Source organism: Manacus candei, unplaced genomic scaffold, assembly GCF_025592945.1.
Source record: "Manacus candei isolate 608988 ecotype Guabito, Panama unplaced genomic scaffold, ASM2559294v1 h1tg000054l, whole genome shotgun sequence".
NCBI lineage: Eukaryota > Metazoa > Chordata > Aves > Passeriformes > Pipridae > Manacus > Manacus candei.
Window position 1 is genome coordinate 1,430,767 of NW_026138102.1, and position 24,894 is coordinate 1,455,660.

The following is a 24,894-nucleotide window of genomic DNA, read 5'->3' on the forward strand; positions in this document are numbered from 1 at the left end:
TATAAAACTGAATTAAGGACTTTTAGTGGTGGATAAGATTGAAGCATTTGAATGCTTCATTTTGAATTAGGCCAATGGGATGAGGAGACATGTACTTACTTTTCGGAAGCTCCTTCACAAAATCAGGGGTAGATTTTGCAATAGGTGGAGCAAAAGAAGATGAGTAGCACTCCTTTTCTGCTCAGGAGATCCCTCCACTCTTGAGGCTGAACAGAAGAATGAAGCAACAGTAAGGGAGAACATAGAATCATTGAATCATAGATCCATAGAATCATAGAATGGTTTGGGTTGAAAGAGACCTTCAAGACCGTCTAGTTCCATGGGCAGGGACACTTTCCACTAGACTGGGTTGCTCCAAGCCTCATCCAACCTGGCCTTGGACAATTCCTGGGATGGGGCATCTGCAACGTCTCTGGCCAACTTATGCCAGTGCCTTACCACCAGATTTTGGTGTGAGTTGAGAAGTATTAGGGAAGAAAGAGAATCTAAAAGCTAAAGGAAAGCATGCAAAGGCATATGGTCATGAGCGATTTCCTTCTGCTCTTCACAGAGTGGTTTATCTAAACATGAGACTTTGGTACCTTTTAATATTTCCTGGGATTCCCTCCAGCTGCTGTTTGAGCAGGACTTGGTTTGTTGCATATTCTTTATCACACCAGACTGGCACAGCAACTGAAGGTATTTCACATACATTGGAATGTCTGAAATGTCACTAAAAAGCTTCTTTTTAAGCAACTAATTGGAGTCCCAGTGCCATGATTCAGTCTAGGATTGTCACATAAATGTGGCTATCTCAATTCCCATCAGAGTTAATGGAGATCTAGTCAACATAGTCAGTGGATATTTGGGATGATTTGTCTCACCATGAAGTACCAGTAGTTTCTGGAACGGAGAGATCAGGCATAAGCCTCATGAAGCCCAAATTACCTGTGCTACCTTTTCCTATTGGCTTTTACCCTGGAAAGAGATCAAGCTCAAAGTCACTTAATTTTAGCTATCTTCTGCGATCTAAGCGTCTAGACTCATTTTGTACTAGCTGGCAAGAAATCAGAACTCCAGGGTCAGACACATCTGATAGATTTTAAATATCTCAGTAGATGTATAAAAAAGTCAGATAAATCAGGTCCCAAAAGAGAGTGTGTTACTAATTAATACACTCTTTTGGCCAGCTGTAAAATCCAACAAAACTTAGAGGATTATTGTAACTTTGAAACATTTACATCTCTACCAAATGGGGTTTAAACTGCCTTAGGGTTTGCTTCTGCAAGAGCTGATGGGGTGAAACGAGGGAGCGAGATTGTACAGGCACTGAAAGATGGAGGGACCCCTAAAGATAATTACCTACAAAACTCCATGAAAAATGCTGCAAGTGAAGCAACCATAAATACATTGAGGAGACAAAGCCAATACACATTAAAGATTCATGGAGTGCTATTCATTTGTGCTCTCTCTTTTGGCTCTGGATAGGCAGATATATGAATTCAACACCAGGTAAAGCCCCTTTAATGATGGACAAAGACTCATAAATCCCAGGAAACTTTCCATAGCTCACAAGGAGGATTTCTTCTGTCCCACCATTTGTTTTCCCATACAGTTGGAAGAGCAGAAGATGTATTATACTCTAAACCTACCTACTGACTTATGTAATTTAATGTCGCATTTAGTGAACTAGTTTCCTTTCACCAAAGGGGCAAACACCTGCTTTTTAAAATAAATGCTATTTCCATGTGAGCTATTTTGGCAAATGACCCCTCACAAGTATCATGGGCTCACAGACACAAAATGGGAGGACTGGAAAGAATAAAGAGGCCACCTGATCTGTCTTCTTGTGTCTGGGCAACAGATACAACAGAGAACACGAGGACCTAACATGGACAGGTAGAAATCAAAACCTCCACCAAACAGACTGCAAAAAGGAAACAAAATGCACACACAAAAAAGTGATTTAAGAAACAGAACTTCAAAGTGATTATATCATTTCCCAGAGGACTCTCAGGATGTTGTTCTTAAAAGTAGAGGAGCAAGAAGGAAAAAAACCAACACCCTAAACCAAGCATGTTTAGTGATGAACAGATAATAGAACATTAACACTAATTTGCCTTGTGAAAGACCATATGAAACAAAGATGAAAAAGAAAGAACATCCTCATCAGAAGCTCAAAGAAGAGACATGGCCTCATAAATGAAAGACGACTTTTTCCATGCTTCAGGAAGGAGTTTATCTGTTATCAGAATCCCCTATTCTATCTCCTTTTTTTCCCAGATACTTTCAAAGACTGAATCTTATTTTACTATCCAGCTGTTCCGTTCCTACAGTATCCTACTCATTAGAGTGCATTGATAGAAATTAGTTAATTGGCTAATGGTATGAAGAGCCTGAAGATGCATTTTTTATTGTAAATATGAGGAACTTTTAGGTGTTCTCCGGGTAACAAAAGATTTGTGTTCAAGGAGAAATTTTCTTCTGGACTTGGAGTTTGGATATTCAGCCCTATTCTGCCTGGGCTGATGGGCATGTGGAGAGGGAGAAATGAATCACTTAACTGAGGTATCTGCAGAGGATGCATGTTGGCTTCTTTGAAAATCAGTCGAGACAACAAGGTCATTTAGATGTTGAGCTGTTTTAGATGGCTACAGATTCTGAGTGCAGACAAGCTCTTTCAGATGGGCAGAGATATTTAGGCAGACTTTCTAAGGGGGAAAAAGTTCTCCCTATCCATAAATGGCAGAATGAAGATGCTGATTAAATATAATGCAAGTCTGTGCATGTTTTCTGCTTCTGAAGTGAACAGAACTACCTTCCTAAATTGTTATGTACTTTCCAATACAGAATAGCAGATGATTTAATAAAGGAGTTCTCATACCAGAAATTAAGTATACTGACCACTTTGATGAATGTTAAATAACAAGAGAATTATCTCATTTTGCTGCAGTTTTCTCTTAGTTTCTGAATGACATTTCATTTTTGTCTGTCTTTAGGGAACATGTTGCTTCTGCCAACCATCTCTGTGTTTTGTATTTAAACAGTTCCTCTAGTTTTGCAAACCAGTTGGCGTGGAGACACACCAGTGCATGTGATGCAATGCTGTGACCTCAACAACTAGCAGTGTGGGGACAGAAAAAGAGAGGGAAAGTGCTGAACCTGAGCACCCTGCACTCGTCCATATCTCTTGTATTGAAAAGAGAGTACTGAATGAAACCTAAAAGCTTAGAGCATGTGGTTTCTCCAGAAACAATGAATCAAAGTAGTGTGTTTTATAGAGGGAAAACCTGCTGGGTGCTTGCAACCTAAGATATCTTTGGGAATTTCAGGAATTCAGATGTTTTCCATTTGGGAAACAGTGTTTCCCAGTGCTGGTGAGATGCCATTGAATACACTACGGTAGCGATGTACTTTTTCTGCTTTCTTACTTTCTGCTGCTCCTGGAATATTTGGAGAAAGGTTCAGTGGAGCAAGGAGAACCCCAGAGTATTTGTTCCTTGAACCCAAAATCTGCTGGAGCCTTCTAATTTCTTTCCAGTTCTTTTGTCTTTGGCCTCTGCAGGAACAAATGAGCCATGATTAATGCTGATGAAAGCATTAAGGAGATGATTTCCTCTCCTCCCTCCAAAATTATTGATTGGAACACAGTCTGAGAAGACTCAATTAAAACTTTATCATGTGGCTTTATTTCCTTCACCATCTATATAAAGATAAGGGGCATCTGCTATTCCCTTTCTCTCCATTATTTAGGTTGCAAAGTAGGCAGTCAAAGCTGTTCTCATTTTGGGTATCAGTTCTGTTACACTTCACACATTTATCTCATTTTTAACAGGTGTGGGTAACCACTTTTTTCCCCTTAGCAACAGATAACAAGCTCTTGGTTGTACTGTGTGTGCTTTGGGTGACTTCACCATGAGCAAGGTAGTGTTACCTGTTAAATTAAGACACAAAGACTGGGATTGAAGAAAACTGAGTAGAACTTGTAAATTAAAACATTTTCTCTAGATCATCTATACTTGTGACCTTTTCTTTCCGGAAAACTCAAGATCCTACCTTGTTCTATGGGTGAGAGATATTTTAATAAGCAGTGTATAAATAAAAAAAAAATCCTCTGGAGTTTAGATACCCATTTGCAATTGTCCACAGCAATCATAATAATTCAATCTGAAAAGGGCAGTAAATACGGAAATGTCATGCAAGAGGATATTCCTACAGTACTAAGAATATTTTTTTTATTCCTTTCTCCACTGAAAGAAGAAAAATGTTTTGCATATAAAAACCATATCTGTAATTGATGTGGAGAGGGCAATCTCTGAATATCTCAGTAGTAAGGAAATGCTCAGTCCTGTATCTTTCATGCCACTGGAATTTTTCTACTGACTTCTGGGGAGTAAGATCAGGTCCATGGACACTTTTTCTCTACATCCATGGTTTTGTTCACAGTAGTGAATTTTTTTTCTGAACAGTTTTATCCTTATCAACACAAATTCTTTAAAATGTGCTTAATCAGCTTAATTTGCTATTTCAGCTGGCTGCACTAGCCTGTTTGTAAGAACAGAAAAGCAATCCCTCCACAGGCCTGGTATTATCTCAGGCCAAAATTACCTTGGTTTAGCTAAGCCTCTTGAATTCTAATTTTCACAGTCCAGTCTCCTGCTGAGTCTTGCCAGTCTCCAGATTAGAAGTCACTTGTCCATCAAAGTTCTGAGAACTTCCAAGAATCAATCCTACATGAGTTATTACAGAATATGAAGGGACATCCCATTTTTCACCAGATTTGCCTACCTTGAGTGAAGGGTTATGAAGCCATTAAAGTACCTTCTATGTCGCTGCACAGGTATTTATAAGGAGCACATTGGCAGCTGTTGTTTTCTTTTTATCTTGTTCTAAGGTTCTGATGGATGACTTTGGGTGTGTTTCACTCAGTTTCTTTAAAATCTTGCCATCCTTGGATGTCTTTTTCACCTTCAGGTCTTTCTATCCTGAGCTTGTCCCATCAGAGTTGGCAGAACAAAGTTACATCCACGCTTTGACAGCACCACTACCACTTGCAACTGCTGGCAGTGGTAAGACTGCATTGAGAACTGGACAGAATTCAACAAAGATCTGCATTTTGACTTAAATTAGGCATGTTGGGAAGATGGACTGAAGTAATCCAAAAAAGTGTCTGTATAATTATACTTGTTTGATGTAAGGAGTGATTAGTAGGCAGAAAAATCTCATTCATGCTCCTTCCCACTCAGATACTCATATCCTAATTAAGAATAGTATTACTTTTTCTGGTTTACTTCCTAAATGGCATAAATAAAACTGAAAATAAAGCTGGTCAGGCCAGTTACACAAGTAAACTGGTGTCATTATATCAACGGAATAAGAAACATTGTCCTATGCAGGCGGGTTTTCAGCCTTTCAAGCTACACTGGGGATGTGACACAGATACCTGGGTGTCAAGTCTATAAACATAATGACAGTATACACAGTGCTCCATTTGGAACACATTTTTTATTTATTTCGTTCTTCACAGTCTTAATTGGCATGCCTCATAGGGAGTCATCTCCAGTGCCTCTTCCAATGAATATTAATCACCTGGGAATGCAGAAGAAACCACCTCTGCTGTGACAATAGCTTGATTTCTCTCTGAGGGAGAGGGATTAAATCTCAGTGCCTCTCTAATGACATTATTTGTTATTTTCAGGACAGGCAGTTGCATCCTAATGGAATTCAAACATAATACAAGATAAAAAGAAATAAATAGTTGCCAATGTTCTCCTTATAATTATCCATGCAGTGACACATACTTGAGTGTATCAGAGCTCTGCAGTGAACTGGTGTCTGGGGCACATCTTCCTTTGAAATTCTGGGGAGAGTTTAAGCTGTTTTGTGGAGTGTGTGGACAGTGTTTCTTCTACAATTTTCTTCCTTCTTTCTATAGGAAAGTGGTCACTAGACCTACATGAACCCCCTGAAATTCAAAATACATCTTGGCAAAGTACACCCAGGTCTTCCTAGGAAAGTGGGTAACTTCTGTGCCTTTGAGGACCTTTTGAATATTCAGAGCACAAGAATTGGAAGGAATTCCAAAATCACCCATATTGGTCCTTGCTTCAGGGTTTCCAAACAGACTCCTAATAATGGCCTGTTGAGGTCAAAAAGAGTTGTGGGATCAGGACAAGACAGGCCTTGTGCTAAGTCGAAAAAGTGGAGATATTTTTGTGCAAGGAGAAAAATGAGAATAAAAATATAAAAAGCAATTCTTACCAGTAATGAACAGATTGTAAACCAAGTCTGTAAGCAAATGAGGGATGTGTTGCTTTAATCATCTACCTGGAAAGATTTACTGAGAGCAAATTATAGAAATGTTTGCATTTCTATTGGATAAAAATCAGTGAAGGTCTATTGGTGTCACCAACAGATGTCTGATTTCTATCCAGGGAGAACTTGGTTCCTTCAGCTTTTGAGGATACTTTGTAGACTGATTTATTCTCTTTGTTGAAAAGAAATCCTAGGATTTGAGATTTTCTTTAAATGATTTTTTAAGCTCTAAAATCTTGCACAACGGTTTTCAACAGCTGTGATAAACATTGGAGGGATCAATAATTCTGAAGATAAAGAAGATGGAGAGGGAGATGAAAGCTGAAAGATTTCTGTTTGAAGTGGAGCTACAGCTGTTGTGCTGCACTGGGATCTCATGTTCTCATTCTATATTGTGCCCAAAATATCCTGCCAGACTACATTTCCCATCACACTTTCCAAAGCAGAGCTGGTCTCCTACCATCTGTTTAACAGCACAGGCTTCTGTTCCCTACTGGAAAGAAAGTGTTAAAGTGGAGAGAGTGTGGTGGTGTTTTTATATTTGTCACGTCCTAACTAATTCTGGACTTATTTATTCTGTAATTGTCTCTCAATGGCATGAATGATGAAGTGAAAATGCATTCTTTCCTGATGCTGGACTCTGTTGGCTCTGACCATTCCAATAAAGAGTCATTGTTTGGAAAGGGATGGGAGTAGAATCCATTCTGTCAGTCATTTGTGGATCCCTCAAGATTAAACAACAACAAAAAGCTGTATAAAGACCATAACCTGAAAGGCAAAATGGAAGCATCATTGAAGACCAGAGGAGCTGAACCTTTATTTTCATGGTTTTGAAGGCTTCTCCATGAATTGCAAGTCAATAAAACAAGCAGCACAAATGTCTCAATAGGCAAAGAAAAGCAAAATTGCTGTTTATTTATTCATGTCCATTTTTTGGTTAGAGTTATTATAGTTTTTAAAATTTAGATTACTGTTCTCTGTGTTTTAGCCTGGACCTTAGACTCTGAGGTCCAAGGAGATATCATTAGAAAGTCTCAAGACTTTTTAACAGTGTACATTTTCTTCTATTTTTCTTTTTTTTTTTAATTGGAAATGATTCAGCAAAATGTGGAGTTTTGGGTTGGTGGTGGAAACAAGTGCAAAAAAAACCCAAAAACACAAACCAAAAAAGGAGTTTTGATAAAATTTTCTTCTGGAAGATCTTGGTTTCTCTGATGGAGTTGCATGACTGTGGTTGAAGAAGTGAAAAAATATCCAACTGTTCCTCAGCAGCAAAGACCATTAACAGCAGTAGTAGATCTCTGGGATGGGAAATCCAAGAGTTGCACCCTTGCTGAAACAATGTTAGACCATCATTAACCTTGTGTGTGATGATGTGGTGCTGCTGTCATGTAGGTGGTTGCCAATCTGAGCAAGAAGGTGTCCCTGCTCATGGCAAGGGGGTTGCGACTTGATCCTTAAGATCCTTTCCAATCCAAACCGTTTCATGATTCTAAGTTTGATTCTATGATAAAGCCTCTCTTTAAGCTCCAGTTTTAAGTGTATTCAACCTGATTTTGTTCACAGAGGATTTATATCCTGAGGACAAAAAAACCTATGTATGCACACTTTATGGATGGTAAGTCTGTCTGCTCCAGTCAAGAGTGGATACCTTTTGTGATTATTAAATGAGAATTTGATTAGATTTTGTCATCTCTACTTCCCTTGTGAAGAAGGGTGACTGTTAGACAGAAAGTCATTAGAGCCTGACTGTGTCTGTGCATCACAATGAACGAATGGTTCACTCCACCCACCACCCTGACACAGGCACAGTCTTAGCAGAAAACAGCTGGAAAACAACTTCACTTCTCTGTTGTACAGCCACACACTCTCTAAACTGACCATTCAGGTAAATTTCTCTGTAAGGATGAAGAGTTACATTCCATTTTTTTTTTTTTTTTGCTGTGTATTCAAGGATTTTGCTGGAAGACAGTAAATAATCTGTGGATCAGCCTTTACTCTTCCTTGTGAGAGTGGTGACACACTGGCACTGGTTGCCCAGGGAATCTGTGGCTGCTTCATCCCTGGAAGTGTTCAAGGCCAGGTTGGATGGGGCTCTGAGCACCCTGGTCAGGTGGAAGGTTCCATGGTAGGGGGCTGGACCTTGATGATCTTTAAGGTCTGTTTCAACCCAGACCATTCTGTGATTCTCTGATTCTCTTTGTGGCATTACCTGAGAGAAATCAGTACCAGCTTCTTCTGGGGAAAAAGCCTCAGTAGGTCTTCATGCAATTAATGATTACTTATTAAATATTATTAGTAGTTAAAAATGGACTTTTTCTGTTAGTTCACTGCACCTGCATAGCCCTTGTCTTACAAGCAGGTTTGTCTAACTGGGGAAAATAAAGGTGCAAAGCAGGGTTGAGAAGTGTGAAACAATATCACGAAGGATAGAATAGCATGGAGGCAGAAAACACCTCATCTGATATGATACAATAAATCAGGACATTGCTGTAGACTTTGGGATGTGCTGAGCATTAGGACAGGGAAGTTATTGAAGAGGACAGGAGTTTAGGGCACACCAAACAGCCTCATTGGAAAGAGCAGTGAGAAGATGAAGGGGATGACTGTGATCTGCATTACAAAGCAGATCAAGTTGAATGATTGCAAAGGTCTCTTCTGGCATTGAATTTTTTTATCTGTGGAAGGGTTTCATTTAAATAATTCATAACCAAGAGCAAATTCTGAACAATTGCGGAAAAAATTCAGTACAAGCCTGCTAGGGATTCTGGGATTTGGTCTTCAATATCTGAGCTCTTGAACTTTCCTAATGAAAATACTAATAACTTTTTAATTCTCTGCTTCAAGCCTCATTGCAGAAAATCATCAATGATATATTCAATTGTAAAATTCACAGAGGGCTTCACAGTTATATAAATCATTCAATTAAAGAGAAACTGCATTACATGACTGAATCAACCAAATGGAGTTTGAGAGTGGATTCAGTTTTGTACTTTTCTTTAAAGGTATTGTGTGCAGAGCTATTTGTTATTCATTTAAAAACTGAAATAAAATTTCAAAAAATTGCTTTTTTGTGCATGATCCAAAAAAGAAGTAAATTAATTATTATGCATCTTTTCAGTAAGGATTATCTCCTTTTTTATTAAATGTCTTTTGAACCCTCAGAAATCCAGAATATGAGTTTGATTTTTTTCCTGCATGTGTTGTTAAGACTTTAGATTTATGTCTTTAGATTTAGGAGTTTACAGCTATTTCTAAGAGAATAATTTGCAGGGGAGTTGGAATTAGATGATCTTGAAGGCTTCTTCCAACTCAAACCATTCTATGATTCTATGAATTAGTGGTGTCTCATTTGAATGACTTTCAGACGACAAAAATAACAACATTGTTTTGTCTGTGAGCAAACACATATTTGCTACCTCTGAATAGTTTAATCCATACCCCCTGTCAGTCTTTTGCCACTGGTCTCCAACCATCCACACTGTGCTGCTTTGGTGTGGTGGGTTATTTCTGGGATCTATAGAGGCTCATGTAGCAGTTTTCAGAAATTTGGTGCCTGGTAGTGCCATGTTTGTCCTCTACCTGTTCATGACCCTCCCCTGGGTTATGCTGGAAGGCAGAAGCTGCAGGGTGGGTGCTCTCATACCTCAGACCACTTGCAGTGCTCAAAAGGTCCAACGCTAATTATGAGAAGCAAATAAATAAGTATATATATGACTATGTAGAGCATGTGAGTAAGATGGATTGCTCAGTGTGTTACAGGACAATGGAAAGATGGAAAGAAATATGGTCTTCATTGTAGTGATTGTGCTTCTACAGCCCAAGGCATCAAAAACGTCATGATGTTTATGTGCTAATAAAATCTTAGCAGTAATTCTCCCTCCATGCACAAAGCCTTTGCTAGTCTGTCCTCTGAATCACCTTTAAGGAAAAAAAATTAGTAATTTCATTCCTCCTTAGGGAGGGATAAGGTTTGTGCTGCTGTGAGACTCTTAATGTTGGTGCAATGCACGGGCCATTGCGCATGGGAATTTCTGGAGTGCTTGGGAACTGCCTATTTAGGGCAGAGTGGGAGAGAAAATTGATTGGATCAAAAGTTTCAAATCTAATGAGTGTCTGTTAAAGATGCATCCCTTGATCATTAGCTTATAATATTCTTGGAAACTAAAGGAAAAATCTTTCCTGTAATATTCATATGAATATGTGGAGACTTGCCTCCAATTTTTCTGGAAAAAGCAGCCTGACTGGGACTCCTCTGTTGTCTGATGGTAGAAATGAAACATTTCAGGCTCTGCTGTCATGAACAAGATAAACGCAATACTGAAATAAATAAATGAACACTGAAAAAATCCCCTTCTTTCAATTTTTACTTGTGATTTGGCAGCCAGAAAAAGAAATCTTTAGGAACCATCTGTAGTGAGCCTCTCAGAGCCCCTTGTGCATTCAGAAGTGGGTGGGATGGCTGGTCTTTGACGTGGGTGCTCTTTTGAATTCAGAGAGCAAAAGTCAGAGCACCATATTTAGTATCCATCCATCACCAGTGATGTAGGCCAGTGATGTGGAAAGCTGTGAGCCCATAAACAAGTGAGTCCAAATAGCACTTGTTTGCAAACATAAATGGGTTCAGGAGTACACTGAGTGTTTCTCCTACAAAAACAGGCTTGGCATGTTCAGTGTGGAGAAATCTCCAGGGAGACCTTATTGCACCTTCCAGTACCTAAAGAGGCTACAAGAGAGTGTGAGAGGGACTTCTTACAAGGGCATGTAGTGATAGCACACGGGGAAATGGTTGCATACTGACAGATGGCAGGTTTAGATCAGATATTAGGAAAAACATCTTTGTTGTGAGGCTGATAAGGCAACGGAACATGTTGCCTAGAGAAGCTGTGGCTGCCCCATCCCTGGAAGTGTCCAAGGCCAGATCGGATGGGGCTCTGAGCAACCTGGTCTAGTGGAAGATGTCTCTGCCTATGGCAGTGAAGTTGAAACTGGATGGTCTTTAAAGGTCCCTTCCAACCCAAAGCACTCTATGTTTTATGATTCTGTGATCAGGCCTTGATATTATGCGGTTTTGGGACATTAATTGAACTCCTGAGCAGTCAAGAGCCAGCTACTACCAGTGATGATGCCTAAGCACCCAACCTCATCTGAAGGCTGGAGCTGAGCAGTGCTCAGCATCCTCAGCTGATCTTGGGGTGTCAGTGTGAAACAAACCAAGAGAAGGAAATATTGAGAAATTATAGAGGCCACCAGAAAGAGGAGGGGAAGAGAAGGTCTGGTTAGAGTTGAGGGGTGGAATTACCCAGGAATTTGGTCTGGTGTACATATCTGAGTAGTCATAGACCTGTTCACTACAGACAGAGTTTGTCACCTCACTGGTCTTGGTGCATTTTAGCTGTTTGCTCCTGGCCTTGGTGAAGAAGTAGAGTAGCTTTGAGTAACAGAAACACCACCTCTGTGTCTAAAATCTCCTATGCTTCCTGTGGCAGCTTAACCTGCATGAACATGAATTTCTATAGAACGTGATATTCTTTTGGCACTCATCTAATAATGCAGATCAGATCCCATCTCTCACACCTCTATTTCAGGCTCAGACCAAGAAAATCTCTATGTCTGCATCCTGTATCAGAGGAAGGAGAAAGCAGCTGGGACATATTCAATGCCTGTGTGTTCTCCTAGACATGTAATTGGCTCCTTCCTCTGTGCTGGGGTGGAGCTGTAAATCAGCACAGTTATGAAGGTGAATGCTAATGCTGAGTGACACTCACACCCTGAAGGTTGCTAAGCAGTAAATAAAGGCATTTTTTCACCTTCCATGCATTGATGTATAGGCTAATCCCAGATCTGTAATTCTCTCTATCCTGTCTGTGCTTTTCTCTCTGGCTCCAGATGCTGGCATTTTGTTTATGAGGGTCTTGATGGGGTTTGTTCTGCTCCTGAGAGGTCTCATCTGCAATATACTGCAGTCAGATTTGTGAATCTACTTAAGAAAAGTTATTCACACCCAGAACTTGTATTAAGCCTAAGGAAAAAGATTTTAATTAGTTATAATGGGGTTATGAAAGGTCTCATTTGAGACTGGTAGTTCATTTCTTTGTAAGACCACATCATCATGATAAAAAAATCAGATTTTTCTTTATCAACCATGGGCATTTTTACTGCAGTCAAATTACCTTTTAAAATTCTTATCTTCCACAAATTATTCTTTTGGGGGGAGAAGAAGAAGTAACACCAAAACCAAAGAACTCAAAAAGATTAAAAACTGTTTTTCAGGTTTTGGGGTGGGTTTTGCCTCAGGACATTTTGACCCAGACCCAAAACACTTCAGCATGAGAAAAAGTCAGTGAATGGCTGTAACTTACAACCCATGCAATGTCTTTTCAGATATTTATGTCCTTTTTACATGATTTCAAACTTGGGCCCTGAAGTTTGAAGTGCAGTGAGTTGTTTTTCAGATGAGTATCCCCTTGCTGCAATATTATAGTTCCAATAAGCTGTTGAAAACAAGCAAAGGTTCGTATAAACGAGAGGTTTTTTTAAGGCACCATGAAATATGGAAACTCAACCTTTTGACAGGTCATACATTTCCTTTTGACTGTCACTACTTCAAAACCATTAAAAGTCTGTTTTCTTTGAGTGATCTATTCCTTAAGAAGAGTGTATAATTTACCTGACATCCTCTGTTGTTTTGCTTGAGATGGCATGTGAGTTGTGTGGTCAGCACTTGTCTCAAATATATCACCCAGCAAAAAAGTACAAGTATTTCATATATAAATCTTTTATATAATATATAATAGATCATACAGCCATTTATTATCTGTCTTCATTTTCTCTGTGTCTCATTCATTTTTTGATATGATATTACAGAATCATAAGACATAGAATTGTTTGTGTTGAAAGAGACCTTCTACAGTAGTGCAACTTCCCTAACATGGGCAGGAACATCTTCCACTGCTCAAAGTCACGTCCAACCTGGCCTTGAACACTTCCAGGGATGGGGCATCTACATCTGGGCAACCTGCACCAGTGTCTCGCCACCCTCATCTTTACAAATTTCTTCCTCATATGCAGTCTAAATCTACCCTCTTTCAGTTTAAAATCACTGCCCCTTATCCTGTCACTACAGGCCTTGGTAAAAAGTCTCTGTTTTCTTATGCCCCCCCAACTCCCCTTACATATAGAAAGGATTCAAAAGGTCTCCTTGGAGTTTTCTCTTCTCCAGACTCACCAATCTCAACTCTCAGTGAGACCGAGGATTGCTTTGATTCAGATGCAACACCTTGCACTTGGCATTGTTGAACTTCTTGAGGTTCTCACGAACTCACTCCTCAAGCCTGTCAAGAACCCTGTGGATGGCATTTTTTTTTTCCTTGAGTGTTTTTTCTTCCAGCTGCAGCACTCATCTTGGTGTCATCTGAATACTGTCAGTGCCAAAAATTCCACTGTCTGTGTCATTGATGAAGATATCAAATAATATTGGTCCCAGTATGGACTCTGGAGGAGTGAAAATTTTAGTGGTTTTCAGCTGGACATTGAGCCATTGACTAGAAGTATTTGGATGTGGCTATCCATCCAGTTCCTTGCCCATCTAACAGTCCATCCATCAAATCCATGCCTCTTCAATTTAGAGGTAAGAATGTTGTAGGGGAGCAAACCAAAGACCTCACAGAATTCCAGGTCAATGACATCAGTAGCTCTTCCCCTGTTCCACGGGTGCAATTCTTCTGTTTGGGAGCAGCTCTGCTGAGGAGTTACACAGGCTGTGAAAATGAACCAGAGATAAACCAGGCCATAAACCTTTTAAATGTGTGCTACAACAGCGGATTCCACCCACCTTTAGTTATTAGAATCTGGCATTGACAGCACGGCAAGAAGAATATAGAGCAATACACACTTCTCCTGTAAAAATAATGTGATGGCTGTGAAACAGAGCAAGAGCTCTAGTGTTGGGCTCTAACCAATTTGAGGGATGGGAAGCATCAGGAACGACTCAAAAGGCTGCAAATCACTGCCGAGATTCTTACGAGATGTGGGAAGCTGAGAGCCCCAGAAGATTGACTCATAACAGGCATTTAGGTCCTAAAGACTGATTGATACATTGTTTTGACTGAATGCATCAATGCCAGTAAGAAGGGCAAATCTGAAAATTATGTCATCATTCACTGGGAAGTAGTTACAGTGTGACATGTCAACCCTCTTGATTCGACCTGCCATCCAGCAATCTGTGCATCAGGGCTTCTAATTTATTAAAATGGTTGTTTTATTTTTCCTTTGAAAAGGATTTTATAAACAGCTCATTTGAAGGATGATATCAAGTGTCTTTTGCTTCATTAGTTTCTTTCACCCTATACTATGTCTTAGAGCAAGGCAGGGAATTATAACACCATTATAAGGCTCATAACTATTGCTGTCAATAAAACACACAAGGCTGAATTCAGAAAGTAATTCCCTCTGGCTGTAATTGGCAAATAAAGTTGATTTTGTTTGGTGACCTTTATGTCTTTCTCTACAGTGGGGATCAGGCTAGGATGCTCTAGACCCGTGTCTTAAAAAAGATAGTATCTTTTACCAGGACGGTATCATCCTATGTCATGCCAGAATGGAGTCAATACTCTGTATCCCTTTGCTTAACCTCTGCCACCTGGTACCTGCACTTGTAGGTACACATGGCTCCTCCCAGTCCTATGTTCCCAGAATTTTAGGAGAATAATCAGTAATCCTGACATTTCCAGAAGGGAAAGGGTTGATTTTTTTCCCCCTTTTGAAATATACTTTGTTTATTACTTTAGTATTTCTAGTCTATCAAGTAATGTATTACAGTAGAAAAAGAACTTGGTTTTCGTTTTGGTTTTGCCAAAAAAATAGTGAACTTAATCCAGGTGGTATTGATTTTAACATTTCCCCTCTTGAGATTTGCCTCCAAAGATTTGTCTTCCCATCCTGTGATTGACTTGGTGACCTGCCTTTGAAACCTCCCTGGTGTCAAAAAATGGAGTTAAAATCCATATATCACACTTGTACATTTTGGTGATGGCTCTCTATCCCCACTGTCACTCTTAGAGATCTCACTGAGCCTGTGATGGGACATTGCTGAACTCAAACCCAACAGGAAAACTGAATATCTGGGCAATGAGCTGCCAGGGAGAAGGTTGTGAGGATGAAAACATGAGGGAAACCATAAAAGATCAAAGAGCTTAAAAAAATGTATTGATTTTGTGTAGAACTTTCATAACTCAGTTTCAGGGTGTGAAGGTCAGCAATGATAAGGGAATCATTGGATGGGGGGGGTGCTTAATTCTGCCTGTGCTCAGTCTGCTGGAGAGTGAGGCTGGATGGCAGCCAGTAACTGAGCCCTTGGAATCTGATCTTTTCTTTTCTTCTTTTTTTTTTTTTTTAGTGTCACACTTACAAAATTAGATTTTTATCCAGAAATGAAAAACTGATGATAGGGAGAAAAACTGATGGTATACAATCTATCTTCTCGCCTCAAAATAAAACTTTTTAAGGGATTTATATAAATGTGAAAAAACCCTCCCAGAACAAACCTCCACATTGTTTTTGTAAAAACAAAGCGTGAAATATCAAGGATCCATTCTAGAGTAATTGTCTTTCCATTCTTTCACCACTGCAAACCTTCTAAAAAATTATTGTACACTGAGTTCATATCCCTGTCACCTCAGGTTTGGGCCTAAACATTTCAGGAGAGGTTACTGTGGGTTGGAAAGAATTTGTATTAGAGCAGCATTAGAGCAAACCCTGACAGTTCCAGGTGGTGTAACAGAAGGAATGCAGCTCACCTGGAATTTGTTTTCCTCATGCCAATAGATGTGGTCCTGCTCTTAGGGACAAAGGACAGCTTCACTGATCTTCCAGAGGACTTTTCAGGCACGTGATTGGGAAAAAAAGTGTGAACCAAAAGAGATGTGAAATATGTTACTGGACTGTAAGATTGAAAACAGAGACCCCCCATCTTCTCCCCCCCCCATTTTGCCTTTACTTCTATGCAAATATTCAACACTAGGACACCAAAGTAAAAGGTTTGAAAACACAAATTCTAAGAGCTCTACAGTTTTCCCTCCTCTAAAAAAAAAATTCCCAGGAAATCAACAGTCCCCCAAGTAGGAAAATTCCCTTTAAAAAAATCTCCCAGTGTTCCCCTCTTTATGATTTTGGGGTCTGCCTCCTGATTTAAGCATGCTTGGCAGGGGTAGTGCTGATGGATAATCTTTTTTAACTGCACAAGGCTTCAGTGAGGCTGCTGAACGATGCCACAGGCAGAATTCATTGGGAGACATTAAATAGTAAATTTTAATACATTGAAAATGAGTTTTAAATTGATTAAGGCTTATAAACAACACAAGCTTGAGTTTTCATTTTTTTCCCAAGTTTGTTTTACTTGTTCCTTATGAAAATTAATCTATTTTCTCACATGTCATTTTTTTTTCAGTACTTTTTATAGGTTGGCTTGATTGCTGTCAATTCATTTCTTTAATGTAAGCAATTAAACGGTTGATCGTTTTGCTGCCTTTCAATTATCTTCCTGCCTGACAATTGCTCCAGCTGTAACTAATTTTCCTTCTTTATGTTCACAATCCCGGCCACATCAGCTGTGTCTGGCAGACAGTGGGAATGTCAGGTGTTAGCTGAGGTGAAGGAGAGGGAGTTGGAGAGGAGGCAGTGGCTGGAGATTTGGTCCCTTCCTTTGTGTTCCTGATCTTTTTGGCTGGTTTGAGCTGAGAAATGATCCCTGGGATTAAGGATGGTGTGGCTGAGATGGTGAACAGACTTCTCAGTTGTTGTAGGAGGTGGCGGATTGCGGGCTGTCAGTTGGAGCAGACCCTGATGCCTCTCTAGATGTTTATAGGGAATTTGCTTGAGGCACCAAGTATAGAGGATTATCTGGTTTATGATAACGAGGGGTCAGGGCTCACTGAAGTGTTTCTTGAGAACCTGAACCTACCTAAGGGCTTTGAGGGGGTAGGGAAAGGCAGAATAGAACACAGAGAGCAAGGCCTCATCCTTGGATAAGGACTGAATTGACACTCCCTCTTCACATTGGCATTGAAGCATAGAATGGTTTGGACTGGAAAGGACTATTAAACATCATCTAGTCCAACCTTCCTACCATGGGCAGGGACACCTTCCCACTAGACCAGGTTGCTCAAAGCCCCGTCAAACCCTGAATGTTTCCAGGGATGGGACATCTCCCATCTCCCTGGGTAACCTGTTCCTTCCTCCCTATTAATGAGAGGTTTCTATTACAACAATGGATCTCTCCACTCAGGCTATCCATGCTGAGGTCAGAGGTTGAGCCTTTGTTGTTTAAAACTTTTCCAGGAAGACAAAACCTTTATGCTGTTTCAGAAAATTTGTATGTTTCTTTTCTTTGTTCCTCTTATTTTTCTTTAGTGTATTACATTTTGCTGGAATTTTCCAGACTACCCTGAGGACAACAGGTACTTGCTGTAGCAGGAAAATCGTCCTTGCTATGAGGAGACCTGAATCAAATATTCAGAGAAAACTGTGGGAAACTGGACTTATGCAAGCTTAATATTTTGAGATAAAATGTTCAGACAAGTTGTTTACTCTTTGGTGACTTGAGTCACCACAATTCATTATGACTGCAGTCATAAGGGCCTCATTACCCTGGCGGTCCCTATTCAGGTTTCATTATTTAGTTCAGCTCTATAGGGGTAATAGATTATAGAAAGTACAGTAGAAATATGATCTGGATTTCAGCTGTTGAATCCAAAATGTTGTGGCAATCCAGTGCCAAATTTGCTGACTCCAGAACCAAAGGCATCTTTCCCACCAGAACAAATACTGCAACAAGACTAATTAACTGCAGGAATAATTAACAAGAGATGAGAACTGGCACAGTTCTCCAGCTTTCTGGTTCTCACCTGACTTTTATTTACAACATGGAGCTCTGCCCAGAGTCACATCAGCATGTTCAGAGCTGGTTCAGGGCTCTCTAACCTAGCACTGTGTTCTCTGATGCAGATTCATGTTCCTGCCTCATCTTTCTCCCCATGTTTCTCACTTAACTGTTGCAATTACTTGGGTAATATACAGAGTAAAGCTTATTAAAATGAGTCCTCATGACAGGAAGTTTTCAATGCTGGAAACACTGTTCACATGTTCATGAAGTTCATGTATTAGAAACCTTGGTCAAATCTGCTTACATTTAGAAAAAAATCAAAGGACCCTTCTCTGGGCAAGGTTTCATTATGTTCCTTCTGTTTCGACAATGTTTGTGGTGTTATAAATACTTAATACTGAGCGTCAGTATTGTGATATTGAATTCAGCAGCACTGCACAGGGTCCTACAGTCAAAAAAGCTTGGCAAACTCATGTTTCTCTGATCTCAGAGCAACTGAGAATTAGTTTCACAGCAGTATTATGAGAGCTTTGCTTTTACTACCTGTGCAAGGCACTGATTACCCTTTCAGTGCTTACCGGAGACACCTTTGCAGCAGATAACTCTGCCTCGAGGGCTGAAGGGAGTTAGAGACAAACTTGTGCCTGAGAGCAACGTGCTGTCAAGGAATCCTACTGTCAGTTATCCCATGCACAAGCCCTTTCCCAAACTCAGAAGAACAGTTTAACCCAAAAAACATTTGTGAAAACTCACTAAAGGATTTTCACAGCTGGACTGAACACCCCCACCACTCATCCCAACATAAGAGAACCTATAAAACAATGGGAGCAAAAAGTAAGCAATTTGAATTGGACCATGGGGGTTACCAGAGGCAATTTATGAGAGTGTTTCACAGCCAGAAGTGTCTCATTAACTTGCACTGGCCATGGGAAAGATTTGTTGTCAGTGGGGAGGAAATCTGTGTAAAATTAAGAAAGATGTTTTTTTCCTGCAGTTTTCAGAAAAATATGAATGTAATTAATGTAAAATAAGTTTTACTATGTCAGGCAAATCTGTGGAAAATGCAGTGAAGAAGTCTTCCTGTAAGACTTGTCAAGTGAACACTCTACATGAGATCTATATAGTGAAGAAAGAAATAAAGGTAACAGAGAACAAGCAGAAGGAAGCTGTTTCCAAAGATGTATCTATCTGCTAGATGGAGATGTCTGTCTGAAAACTGAAGGAGGGCGTGATGCCCATCTGTTAAGATGTTCAGTGACATATTCTATAGTAGTGGAATATTTTATTCATATACCTCATAATAACTCATCTCTACGAGGTAGCAGAGGAAGGTCTGCCTGTGTCTTGCATCTTGGCAATAGTCAAGTAACTTGCTGTGCCAGGAGGTGAATAGGGAAATCTGTGTTGCTTTTCTGCTCAGGGTTTTTACACAATAAACAAATTTTGTCAGTCAGTGCCATCTAGGATGCTACATTTGCTAAAGACTATGAAAAAATGAATATCTGCCTAGATGACAATCACAGAGTCATAGAATAGAATAGATTGGAAAAGACCTTTGAGGTCATCAAGTCCTACTGTTAACCCAGCACTGCCGAGTCCATCACTAACCCGTGTCCCTAAGTGCCACATCGACATGTCTTAAATACCTCCAGGGATGGTGACTCAGCTACTTCCCTGGGCATCCTGTGTGGTAGATGCCCTTGACCCCTTCACTAAACCAGCAGAAGTTTGGTTCAGGCTCTAAGGAGCTCCTCTAGTTTTTTTCTGTTCTCTGACAACCCACAGAGGAGCAGAATGACCTGGTGAGCTTGGAACACCAATCACACAACGAATGAATGGCTGTTTCAAGACTCATTTATAAAGGAAGAAAGAAAGGTGTAGGTACAAGGAGCATCATAGCTTTCCCACCACATGTAATTTGACTGAGTCAGCTGCTTTATTCCATTGAGAGGACAGGCTAAGTGAACCTTTGTCATCTCCTGGCTGCATGGTGTTGATCTCCCCTTGAGCTGGAATGACCCTCAAGGTTGTTTCTCTAGGCACAGAGACCTTTTACAAATGGCAGATCTTTGGTAATTGGTTGATATAATTAATAAACTTCTATTGACATGTGCCTTGATAGTTTAGAATAGAGTTTAGGAAAATTGGTTTAGAATACTAGAGTGAACCTTCCCATCAAACTTTTTTAAGTCACTCTTTTACAGTGTTGTACTAAACCCACTTTTACTAATGCCTTTGATAGTGGTTCTTTAAATTATCTAAATCACCCATTCACAACAGATTGGTGTAGCTGGCAGGATGGCAAGTAGCATCACTGATTGTTTATGGAGGCATGGAATAAGTTTGAGTCCCAAATTCTCAGAACAGGCTCATGACCACTGCCATGACTTGAGTGTTATTGAAAAACAACTAAAATTAGCAAGAGGAAATATTAAAAATGGTAAAGGAAAAGGAATTATTTGTAAGAAGTTAGGCAGCTGCCTAGAAACCACCTGTCAGGATAGGAAAATGCATAATAGAGACAAAGAAGATCTGAGAGAGGAAATAGAAGGCAGGAAGGCAGCTGAGTTATTACTGTCCCTGTAAATTGAACAGCTACAGAAGTAGTTACAGGAAGAAAAGAAGAAAACACAAAAACTGGAAGAAAAGATCTAGATGATGCTCATGTGGGCCCCACATTCCCCTAACCCATGCAAATTAGGAAACTGATGGTGTCCCCAGAGGACCAGGATGGTAATATTTGATGATTGTGATGACGGAAATGATGACTCACTGCTTCCCTCAGATTACTCTGAATATGACACTGTACCCATCACTAAAGTGGAATGACTTCAGTGCCCAATACTGCAGTTTTAACAGCCACAGTATGAGTGACCTCACACCCATGGATGGCATTGCTGGATGTCAGGGATATGTTCTTTATGGTCCCTTTGCAGAAAAAGGATGAAGAGAAATTTGTTTTTACTTGGGAAGATTTAAAGTGTACCTTCCACAGACTTCTGCAGGGATATAAACATTCACCCATGATTATTCATGATGCCCTTACTGAACTTTTATAGACAGTCTTGCTTTCTCAAGATGTGAAACTGAATCTTCCTCAGGATTTGAAACTAAGAGTTTCACAAGTTTCACCTGAAAAATCATAGAATCATAGAATAGTTTGGGTTGGAAGTGACCTCAAAGACCATCTAGTTCCACCCCCTGCCATGGGCAGAAACACTTTCCACCAGAAATACTAAGGACCTAGTAGAAAAGCAAAAATTTTAGGTACTAGGTGGATGGCAGGTAGTGTGGCAATTCTACCAGACACCTAAATTAAAATACCCCAATTGTGGATGCCCCAATCTAGTAAAGAATGATAACAAGTTGCTGGTTCTTTAGGGTGCTGCATGATTTTCTATCGTTCACCCACTGTCCTCCTATGAAAAGAAAAACTGAGGGAATGGAACCAAGAACATGAAAAGGCAGTCAAAACCCCAATACAGTAATTAATGACTTAATAACCAGTGGGGCCAATACACCTCGAAGACCCTATTATAGCAGAATGGGGTTTTACAGGACATGGTACTTACTGCAATCTATTCCAGACTGGGCTAAAGGGACCAAAAAGGCCTCTGATGTTTAACTCAACTGCATTTTAAAGAGACAGAACAGAGACATTCCAAGTGGGGAAAGGGAGTTTTGTCTTTAATACGAGCAGTTAAACAAGGGGTGACCTGTAAAACTGTCAGTGAGACTTGATTTTTTTCCTTCCTAGGGATTGTAGGACAATGAAGCTGGTAAAGAGTTGAGAGAGTAAGCCATATGAGGAGTGGCTGAGGGATCTGTGGGTGTTCAGCCTGGAGAAAAGGAGGCTGAGAGTAGACCTTCTCATACTTTACAGCTCCCTGAAAGTAGGTTTTAGCAAGGTGGATGTTGGCCTCTTCCCCGAGGCAACCGGACAAGAGGAGATGGCCTCGAGCTGCACCAGGGAAAGTTCAGGCTGGACATCTGGAAGAATTTCTTCACAGAAAGGATGGCCTAGCATTGGCATGGGCTGCACAGGGAAGTGATGAAGCCACCATCCCTGGAGGTGTCCAGGATAAGACTGGATGTGGCATTTAGTGTTGTGGTCTAGTTGTCATTATGGCCATCAAAGGTTGGACCAAATGATCTTGGAGGTCTTTTCCAACCTTAATGGTTCTGTGCTTCTGTGATTCTGTGATATCAGGAATGATACCAGCACACATCCTCTGGAGATCAGGTTATCCCTTTGAGGATACTTTATCCTTTTCTAAGGAGAACCAAAATAAATTCACACACTGACAAGCCCAACACACAGGGTGATGACCCTCTCTTGTTTTACATGTGCTAATCAATATGGTAACTACAGTAAATTCTGCACCATGTCTTTCTTAGTTGTGGTTGCAATTTACTGTAACAACAACTATAAGGGAAGGCAATGAGGGCACCTTGACCACTGAGAACTCAAAGGTAATTTGGGAATATGAGACTCAATTTGAAAGGGGTTCCCAATCTTGGTGGCATCTAGTTAATGTTACTTATGACCCCATTGATGGTAAAGCCACAGCTTTTGTTTTACCAGTACTCAGTGCTTCAGTATATAACATATACCCAATTATTGTGCTGATTAATTTGCAATGGAAGTGTCCTCTATCCATTAGAACACACAAATGTGAACCCAAAATGGGAACAAATGGCAAACTGCTGATATTGGTGCATGATTGCACAGGAACAACAAGGATTTATTTGTGAAAATAATACTATTAAGGCCCAAGACATTTGCCTTGACAATGAAAAAAATGTCATTTTGAAATGCATCCTGATGAAACCCCTGGGATTGTACTTGTATATGTTGGAAATGGATGTATTTTTATGAGAACCCTTTATGATTCTATATTTATAGAAAACACCACCGTAGAGACATATAATCACTTGAATATCTATATATGTACTTTTATCAAAATTATGGGATCTGACTTTAACTGTTCAGCTCCTGTCACAACTCACCAATTACTATAATCTAACTATACATTGTGTCAAGTTTTATTGCTTACCCCTGTTGGAGTAAATCTTGCATGGGTAAAAAAACTGTTGCAACAGCCAATTGCTAAAATGAATGCATCACAACAAAGAACCCTGATTACCATCCATCATGCTGCAGAGAAGATACACCATATCCTAGAAAGGATGAAGAAAGATGGAGAACATCACTAATGGGAGACTTTTTGGATGGTCAGTAACAGCAACTGGAATTTTGAATCTGATGCTGCATTCAGTTGTAGTATTTTCAGTTTTGACTTTATTATCTTTACTGTTTATAGTCATTCTGTCTATCAAATCTTGGCAGAAGATGAGACAAATTATGTCAAGTCCAACATGTAAACCACATACAATCAACTGATTATGTGAAATACTCTATAATTAGCATTAATGCTGACACTTAAACCAAAAAAACTTAGCGAATAGTTGCATTCTTAGGTCTGATCTGCAATATGCCACATATTTATGACACAGAGGCAAGAGATAACTGTACTACCACTCAAGGAGTTGGTACTGTGGGCTGACTGTAGTCAGGGAGTAGAGGCACCCAAAACTGGACGCTGGGTTTGAAGTGTGGCCTCATCAGTGCCCAGCCCAGAGGGGCAATCACTGCCCTGGTCCTGCTGCCCCACTATTGCTGGTACAGCCCAGGAGCCATTGCCCTTCTTGCCCACCTGGGCGCACACTGGCTCATGTTCATCTGCTGTAAACCACCACCCCCAGGTCCTTTTGACCTGCAGCTTTCCACCCACTCATCCCCAAGGCTGTAGAACTGCAGAGGGTTGTTGTGACCCAAGGGTAGGACCTGGCCCTTTACCTTGGTCAACTTCATACACTTGGCCTTGGCCCATTGATCCAGCCTGTCCAGATCTCTCTGCAGAGCCTTCCTACCCTCCATCAGGTCAACATTCCCACCCAAACTGGTGTCAAACTGACTGAGGGTGCCCTCGGTAGCCTCATTCAGATCATTGACAGACAATAAACAGAACCTGAGCGATGATTTGTGAAAACTGTGTGGGTTTGATGACAACACTTTGGTTGTACTTCAGACAGACTTGATGTGACAACACTCCGAAAACCTGTGTGTGGAGGAGGTGCAAAAGCCAACTGCCAGTGTCCTGCAGAGCCCTGCATAAAACCCACAGAAGCACAAATCTCTTGTGTGATTTGTCTGAAGGGGGATCTGTGCAAAGCCGCTGCTCGCAGTTACACCTATTTCAAAGAGGTGTTTTGGTGTCCTGACAGATATTTATTGGAATGGTTTCCCACTGAGGCCTCCACAAGGATCTTCGAGTTGATGATAAATCTGCTAATTGCAGTTAGCAGAGATGCCTCTCCTTCCTTAACCTTTGAAGCAGATGGCTGCATAAAGCTACATAACTAGCAAAACAATCATCCAGGTACTGCCTGACAGTTCTTTCTTTTTTTTTTTTCCCCTAATTTAATGGATGTGACAATATGTTCTGTCTTGATGCAGGAAAAAGTAAGCAATCAAACTTGAGGGGCAAACACCAGTGAGTGGTGAGGAAGCTGGGGAAGGCACAGCATCTGACAGTCTGCACAGAGGAGCCAAAAGCACCTAGGGAAGCTCAAAGTGGGTACCAGGATGCTGAGAAATGCTATTCACAGAGCTCCTAAATTACTCATCAGCCTCAGAGATGAATTCACACAAAATT